The sequence below is a fragment of the Lontra canadensis genome, unplaced genomic scaffold (genome assembly GCF_010015895.1).
Source record: "Lontra canadensis isolate GAN:19392208 unplaced genomic scaffold, GSC_riverotter_1.0 scaffold41, whole genome shotgun sequence".
In the NCBI taxonomy this organism is placed as follows: Eukaryota; Metazoa; Chordata; class Mammalia; order Carnivora; family Mustelidae; genus Lontra; species Lontra canadensis.
In genome coordinates, this window is record NW_022631035.1 from 5,846,731 (window position 1) to 5,856,064 (window position 9,334).

Consider the following 9,334-nt stretch of genomic DNA (forward strand, 5'->3'; position numbering starts at 1 on the left):
AAAAAAAAGAACAACATAAAAATCCTTGCATACCTTGTTCGATTGGAGAATTTTAATGTTTTTCATTTATCATTGTAAAACCAAGGACAATTTTATAACTTTTTTGTACGTAGCTGTTACATGTAGGGCAATCTGTCTTTAAGTAGGGATAAATTACTCTAAAAGAAATGAATCCTAGATAGTTTTCCCTTCAAGTCAAGCGTCTTGTTGTTTAAATAAACTTCTTGTTTAAAATGAGCTGTTTTCTTTATTCTGAAGAATATTGAGAAGCTTAGAAAAAAACCATGAAATGAGTAGGCCTACTAGAAGTAACATTTCAAGGAAGACAAAGCTACATTGCATTCCTGACAGACTGATACAAAACAAAGAATAACAAAGTTTATAAGTGACTAGCAACTAATGTTTCAGCCTCTGTGTTTAAAAAGCTTAGGCAGTTCCAAATATGCAACTTTACTAGCAAAAAAAAAATTGGGTCATAATGTGGATTTATTCCCAAATATTCTTTTCTGTAACCACTACCTGGCAGAATGGGTTAGTACATGCAGCTAAGAGAAAGTTCTGAATTTGCTAACTGCTGATAAATCACTTAAACATGCTAGCCTCTTTTGGTGAATAAATATTCCCTGACCCAAAATAGAGTCTTTGTTCCTTGAGGATGTTGAAGGCCAGTAAATATTTATGCACATATATCCACTCTTAGAGCCTTAAATATGCAGGGCACCACAGTTTTTAAACCCAAATGTATGAGGAAGGGTAACAGCTATAGAACCAGTAAATAGAATCTTAGAGTTGGAAAGACAGATTACCTAACTCTAACCCCTGTTTTAGAGATAAGGAAGCTGAGGCCCTGAGGGTTGTTACTTATCACACAGCTAGATGATTGTGAAACTAGGACTAGAGAACAGGTCTCGTGCCTGTTAATTAGGTTCTTCTGTATTGGTTCTCAAGAAACTGAATTTCCACCCCTGCTATTCACCAATGTGGCCTTTTGGGATTGAGTCCCCATGTCCTATCATGCCTTGTCATTCACTTAGTTCACTCTACCACTGTTGCAGTATGTGTTTGTTTTGTTTGTTTGTTTTACATCCACTTTTATGGTGAGCGAGCTTCCCTAGACAGCAGGTGTTCTGTAGGTTTTTAAAGTTTTCTTTATTGAAGTAATCTCTACACCCTGTGTGGGGCTTGAACTCATGACCTCAGGATCAAGCATTGCATGCTTTTCTGACAGCCAACCAGGCTCCCCTATTCCATAGTTCTTTCGCTCTGTATATATGAGTTAATCTTGAACCAACAACTTTTATTTTCCTGTATGTATAGTGTTACCAACCTCCGTTTACAATTTGTATTGTGCACCTGTGTGGGAAGGCTACCACCCAAGAAATCTTAGATCAGGTAAGTGCATGTCTCTTGAGATGTTGTACTAGGTACTGTTGAATGGTGGACTTTGGTGGTGCCCTAAAAATTTAAAAATTAGGATTGAAATTCAAGCCAGGGAACTTTATTATATACAGGGTCTTGAATTGTGTTCTTGTTTAATTAGGAGTTTACTGATTAATGTCTGAGCTTTTGCCATATTGGGGGGGAATATAAACTTTATAGTAGGAAAACCTGTTAGAATTTTAAAAGCCAGAGGAGAAAGCATGGAAAAGGCACTGTTTGGTAATGTGTGTTGTAGCTTATTAATAGTTGGGTCAGTGTATAACTACCACTGTTGTTAAGTATTCTTCATTGTTCCCGTTTCACTTACCTTGTTACCATAAAGACAGATTTTCTATGCAAGAACTTAAGGAGCTTTTTTTTTTTTTTTTTAAAGGGTGTTTTGTTTTGTTTTGTTTTTTAGTAATCTCTACCCAGTGTGGGGCCTGAACTCATGGCCCCAAGATCAAGAATTGCCCACTCTCAGGGCGCCTGGGTGGCTCAGTTGGTTAAGCCTCTGCCTTCAGCTCAGGTCATGATCCCAGGGTCCTGGGATTGAGCCCCACATCGGACTCTCTGCTGGGCAGGGAGCCTGCTTCCCTTCCTCTCTCTCCGTGTGTGCCTCTTTGCCTATTTGTGATCTCTGTCTATCAAATAAATGAATAAAATCTATAAAAAAAAAATTGCCCACTCTTCCAACTGAGCCAGCCAGCTCCTCAGCTCCCTGAGGAGCGCTCTTTTTTTTTTTTTTTTTTTAAGGATTTTATTTATTTATTTGACAGATCACAAGTAGGCAGAGAGGCAGGCAGAGAGAGAGGGGGAAGCAGGTTCCTTGCTGAGCAGAAAGCCCGATGCGGGGCTCGATCCCAGGACCCTGAGATCATGAGCTGAAGGCAGAGGCTTAATCCACTGAGCCACCCAGGAGCCCCTGAGGAGTGCTTTTTAAAGAACACTTTGAAAATAAGTGAATTGTTGAAAATGCTGGAAGTAATCTTTGCATTTTAATTTTTTTACCTTTGGTGGGGAGGTTCAAATGATGGGAGTTATACTCCCATTTTGATTAATTGTTGCAACAATTGAACTGAACTCTTTCTGGCTGCTCTCACATTAATATCCCCATATTTATATCCTGAAAGTAGGAAATAGTGTCTAAATGAACATAGTTCTGTACAGGGAAATGAGAGAATTTTTCTTCCGAAGCACCCCTCCTATTCACACTGCTTGAGGCCAAAACAAAAGGTATTAGCAACTTTTCAGAAATAGGAGTGTCAAGTTGGTTCATTTTTTTTTTTTTTGCTTGTTCATGTTTTTGTGGAAATTACTGTAACCTGATGATCAGTTTATTTTCTTATTTAAATTCGATTAGCCAACATACAGTATATCATTAGTTTTTGATGTAGTGTTCAATGATTCATTAGTTGCTTTCTAACACCTCGTTTATATTCTCCCGAAAGGGGATGATATGGAAGGGAAGGTGGTGAGTAGCAGCATAGAGGAGAAATGGTAGACTTGGGTCAGAGTGTGTAGGGCTATAGGGAGATTGTGCCAGCAGGAGCTCGGTGGGAAGTGGAATCCCCGGACAGGAGGGAAGCCTTTTGGGGCCCTTGTAGGCATTAGGGTGTATTGGAGAGGGCCAGCTGTGCTGGTTCGGGTTATTTTTGAGTTCAGATATTGCTGCAGTGATTCTGGATTGTGGTTTTTCATTAGAATCCCCTGGTGAGCTGTTAAAATCATACCAATGCCTGAGTCCTACCCCTAGACATATATTTTCACAGCAGTGGAATGAGAAGCAATTCTGGGAGGCATCATCACAACTCTTAAGAGTTAATAATCAGGGGCGCCTGGGTGACTCTGGGTTAAGCCTCTGCCTTCGGCCCAGGTCGTGCTGTCAGGGTCCTGGGATCCGAGCCCCACGTCCAGCTCTCTGCTCAGCGGGGAGCCTGCTTCCCCATCTCTCTCTGCCTGCCTCTCTGTCTACTTGTGATCTCTCTGTCAAATAAATAAATAAAATCTTAAAAATAGAGTTAATAAGCAGGGGCGCCTGGGTGACTCAGTGGGTTAAGCCTCTGCCTTCAGCTCGGGTCATGATCTCAGGGTCCTGGAATCGAGCCCCGCATCAGGCTCTGTGCTCTGTGGGCTCCCCTCACCCCCACCTGCCTGCTTTTCTGCCTACTTGTGATCTCTGTCTGTCAAATAAATAGATAAAATCTTAAAAAATATTAATAAGCACCTAATGGATGGTGAAGATGACATGAGATAATGAATGTTTCAGCCACCTAGCACGATGCCTCCCACGAACTCTTTAAAAGTTATTATTTTCGGTGTGCAGTAAAGGCTCTGCCATAGGATGCTGAGGCTTCAACAGAATTCTGTGATCTGTGCCCATGCCTGTACTTAACATATAAAGGCCAAGAATTTTCTATTCACTTCTGAAACAATGTAGTCTTCATCTTGTTAGGCTTTTAAATAAATGCTTAATGCTAAATTGTGCCCTAAGGAGTCTTTAAGGAAAAACAGTCCTGAGGATTTTAATGATTTTCTAATATTCTGAAAACCAAAAGACCTAGCCACAACATGCTTTGGCATTCTCATTATGTAGGTGGTGATCTGAGAGCTGGCCCTCCATATAGCAGCATACACAGGTGCTTTTTTGAGACTTTAGTCTGTAAAGTGGTTAGTTAGCTAATGAAAAGAGTCCCGTAGAGTGGAACATAATTAGAATAGAGCATATAAACAGGTTAGGAATTTAATCTATTTGGAATGTGGAGTGTTATTTCCCTGTAAGCAGTGACATGTGACTATGAGATCATTTTAGGATTTCCTATACCCCTGGGGCCTTTATGAAACCGTTTAAAGTCTCAGAATTGTTGTGTAATGTTTGCTTTCTTGCAGTTCGTATTTTAAGGCATATTATATGGCTAACTTTGCCACAAGTTACAGAATTTGGAATATTAAGAATCTTCTCACATTTTTCAGGGCATGCTGTTTAAAATTATTTGATGTTTGTAATTTTAGCAATTATTTTTGCAAAGGAGGCCAAATTCATCTCTAGGAGAGCAGGACAGATGGTTTAGGGGAGTTTTTTGCTTGTTTATTAAATGAAGAAATATTAGCTTGGGATTGGGGAAGGCGAATAAACTTAAATCCACATCATTTTATTCAGGTCAGTCTGAGAGAAGGGGAAAGGATGAGAAGATAGGAATCATGCTGTCCCTCCACAATCCAGTGATTAAAAAGGATCTGAGAGTGGCATGTCAGATCTAGTAGGGAGTATGTGTCATTTTGTTTACCTTTGACAAAGAGAAGGTAAAACATGACCACCATTTTCCATATCTCAGGTAGTTGGTTTGTTTTATGGCAAATGAGTTTCAAGAGAAAATAAACGCCTTCAGTTGTCTCTCTGTGACATTAATCTGCCTTTGTGTGTGGGGGGGATACAGCTAAGAAAAGAATGGACAGATGCATACTAAATTTGGCTTTAGGAGTGATGGATACAGAATGTATGTGTAAATATGTATGGCTAAGTCACACAGAAGTAACATGGAGGCACCCTGGAATCCTGGGGTTGAAAAGCTGGTTAGAAATACTTGTCAATGAGTCATTAATTCAGTTACTTCATGAAGTTCAAAGGCACAAGAGCAGCAAATTCTTTTTAACAATAGGAGGAATAGAAAATGGGAAGAAAATGTGTTGGGGCACCTCGCTGGCTCAGTCCGTGGAGCATGCAACTCTTGATCTCAGGGTCATGAGTTCAAGCCCCACGTTGGGCATAGAGAGTATTTAAGAAAACAAAGAAAATGCATTAAAGTATGGTTGAGCAGAAACAATTACTGTTCTTGTAGGTCAGAAATAGTCCAATGTCTGCAATTTCATATGGGTTCAGCCCAGTATGTGTGTTTTGGATCAGAGTGTGAGACACTAATCTAAGAAATTGGTTCAAACTTGATTGCATAATCTCGGTAGAGTAAATCCCAATAATGAGGTGCTGGAGATTGCCCATTTCCATTGGCATTCTGGAATAAATTGGGGCAGGTTGAAATGGATTGAGAACAAAGTTGGTAAAGTTCAAGGCAAAAAAACATGCTTGAGAGCTAAGAGATGCTATGTTAATACATCTTTTTGTGTTTCATTTAAATTTAGTTATTACCTTAGTAGGCTTCAAGTGGTGAAGAATGACTTCCAGATTATTCTGAGTAAGTTGTACATTGCATTCTTGAATAAAACTCTCCACATACCCAGTAACAAATTTAAAAACCAACAGGATTTATGTCCATGTTAAAGGAAAATTATTAGGGCTTTAAACATTATTTGACATCTTTTAAATAGTAATTTCTTGCCACCTGCTTCAGAACAATAGACTGTGTTCTGAGGAAATTCTGAGAATACTGGGTTTACCAAAACCTTTTGGGAACGCTGATCACTAGGTTTTCTGAATTGAAATACAAATGAAAGCCTAGTACTTGGAAGATAGTAGGGAAGTGGCAGCATGGGACTAAGTGAAATCAGGGGGAACTGACTGCTTAAAGATATGAGAAATTGTGCAGAGTATGGCTAACTGCTCATGCCCCCCTTCACTGTGTTTAAAAAGCAGGTGAAGGGGCGCCTGGGTGGCTCAATGGGTTAAAGCCGCTGCCTTCGGCTCAGGTCATGATCTCAGTCCTGGGATCAAGCCCCGCATGGGGCTCTCTGCTCAGCGGGGAGCCTGCTTCCTCCTTTCTCTGCCTGCCTCTCTGCCTGCTTGTGATCTGTCAAATAAATAAATAAAATCTTAAAAAAAAAAAAAAAGCAGGTGAAAACGGAACATACATAGAGGGCCGTGGTTTTGAAATTGCATGGAACCATGGGGTTGTGCAAAAGAGGACAGTGGAGGGGTGCCTGGGTGGCTCAGTGGGTTAAAGCCTCTGCCTTCGGCTCAGGTCGTGATCCCAAGGTCCTGGGATCGAGCCCCGCATCAGGCTCTCTGCTCGGTGAGGAGCCTGCTTCCTCCTCTCTCTCTCTCTCTGCCTGCCTCTCTGCCTACTTGTGATCTCTGTCTGTCAAATAAATAAATAAAAATCTTAAAAAAAAAAACAAAAAAAAACACAGGACAGTGGAGAGAAGGCCAGCCAGGGATAGAGAAGTGGAAGGGGCCAGGATTTCGGCCCCTCTGCTCAGTTTCAATCACAGCTGGTCTGTTCATCTATTTTATATATTTGGATCCTGCTTCATAAGTGTTTGAAAAACATTGCTTATAGTCATGAAATAACTGATGGACCATTCCTTGTCATAAGAATTCATCTAATATTTCATTAGGTTTTTAGGTCAACTTAAGGGTTCAGAACAAATTTTGTATTGACTTTGAGTCCTCAATATGAATTTTACAAATCAACGATGGGCCTTCATGATTTTGAGAACAGCCATCCTTTTGAATCTTTTGATACTGATCTGATCTGTGTTGATCTTTTGAACAAACTGTAATTTTTTTTAAGGCTTTTATTTATTTGACAGAGATTACAAGTAGGCAGAGAGGCAGGCAGAGAGAGAGGAAGGGAAGCAGGCTCTCTGCTGAGCAGAGAGCCCGATGCAGGGCTCCATCCTAGGACACTGGGATCATGACCCAAGCCGAAGGCACAGGCTTTAATGCACTGAGCCACCCAGGTGCCCCAAACAGACTGTAATTGTATTAATGTCCCGTTTTCAATGGAGTTGGTCATCTGGTGCGAAGGTCATTATAGCAAACCTGTATGTCCTGTATCCCAAATCTCTTGACTTGGAGAAAAAAGTGGAGTACAGTGATTTTAGTCAAAATTATTATGGACATGAATAAGTCAATGGAAAGGCTTGTTATTCTGGAAATTTCTGGCAATTTTACTTAAGGCAGGATTCTTTCTTGTTTTTTTTTTTTAAAGCTTTTATTTATTTGAGAGAGAACATGAGCAGGGGGAGGAACAGAGGAAGAGGGACAAGCAGATTCCCCACTAAGCAGGGAGCCCGATGCAGGGTTCCATCCCAGGACCCGGGGGTTATGACCTGAGCCACAGAGGCACCCCTATTTTATTTTTAAGTAAGCTGTATGTGGGGCTTGAACTCCCGACCCAGAGATCCAGAGTCACATGCCCACCAACTGAGCCAGCCAGATACCCCTGGCAATTTTACTTTAAAATACAATGCGCCAAACAGGCCTTTCCTATGGCCTTAATCAGATATGCTTTACATAATTTATTCTTCTTTACAAATCATTAGATTAAAAGGGTTCCTTGGGACTGATCTCTTACCTTTGAAGCAAAGGTTCTCAGCCCAAGCCACATGTGACCTGTTTAGGTTCTTAAAGATATCCATGGTTAGACTCTACCCGCCCTGCCTCCCCCAACTGAAATTCCAATTCAGTATATCTCAGATAGGGCTGGCATTCATTTGTATTCCTTAAAAGGTTCTAGGTTATTCTGATGTGCAGCCAGGATGGGGCAGCTCTAGTAGAAAGCTGTAGTTTACCAAGTACAACTTTTTTTTTTTTTTTTTAAGATTTTATTTCTTTATGACAGAGAGGGAACATAAGCACAGCGAGCTGGAGAGGGAGAATGAGGCTCCCCGCTGAGCAGGGAGCCCAATGTGGGCTTCATCCCAGGACGCTGGGATCATGACCTGAGCCAAAGGCAGATACTTAAAGACTAAGCCACCCTGGCACCCCATAATCTTTTTATTAAAGATTTTATTTATTTATTTATTTTTAAAATATTTTGTTTGTTTATTTGACAGAGAGATCACAAGTAGGCAGAGAGGCAGGCAGAGAGAAAGGAAGGGAAGCAGGCTCCCTGCTGAGCAGAAAGCCTGATGCGGGGCTCGAACCCAGGACCCTGACACCATGACCTGAGCTGAAGGCAGAGGCTTAACCCACTGAGCCACTCAGGTGCCCCAAAGATTTTATTTTTTTAAGTAATCTCCACACTTAATGTGGGGCTCAAACTCAACCCTGAAGATCAAGGGTCCCATGCTGTACTTTCTGAGCCAGCCTGACGTCCCTACCAAGTACAACATTCTTAAAATTATCTTGTTTCAACCTTTACAACAACTTAAATAGGTTAACCCCATTTACAGTTGAGGAAACTGGGTTCAAGAGTATAAATTAAAAAAAAAAACCAAAAAAACCTAAGTGGTCCAGACGTGTCTCTTATGGGAGAAGTGTCTTTTTAGGCACGTCTGGGTGGCTCAGTTGGTTGACCATCTGCCTTTGGCTCAGGTCATGATCCCAGAGTCCTGCGATGGAGCCCCGCATCAGGCTCCCTGCTCAACAGGGAGCCAGCTTCTCTCTCTCTCTCTCTTTCTTTCTCTCTCTCTCTCCTGCTTCCCCTGCTTGTGCATGCTGTCAAACAAAATCTTAAAAAAAAAAAAAAAAAAAAAAAGTGTCTCTTTAAGGGAGGAGAACCAGAACCTACGCTTTTTGGTTTCCAATCCAGTGCTGCATTGCCACACCAACCTGCCTTTTATACTACAGGGGAGGGAGGAAATCGGGAAAGTCAAGCAGGAACTCAAAAGTTTAGACCAAAAGGGGGACCCACCTTGGGGTGCCTGGCTGGCTCAGTCAGTAGAGCAAGAGACTTGATCAGGGTCATGAGTTAAACCCAACCCATGTTGGGTGTGGAGCTTGCTTAAAAACAAAGACCCACTGGAAGATTTGTCCAAACCTCTCATTTAACCCATAAGAGACAAATTCAGATTATTAAGAAGTTTGTGATTACTTTCCAAGTGTGTCTGGCCATCAGCATGGCTATCACTTTGATGACCTCTTACATTTTGAACCAACCACTTCCCATACATTACCTCATTCAGCCCTCACAACTCTGCAACTGAAATACTATTTTGTCCTTATTTTACAAATGGGAAACTAGCTCTCAGAAAAAAATCCAGATTCAAGCTCTGATCTCTCCAATGGGAACCTGAG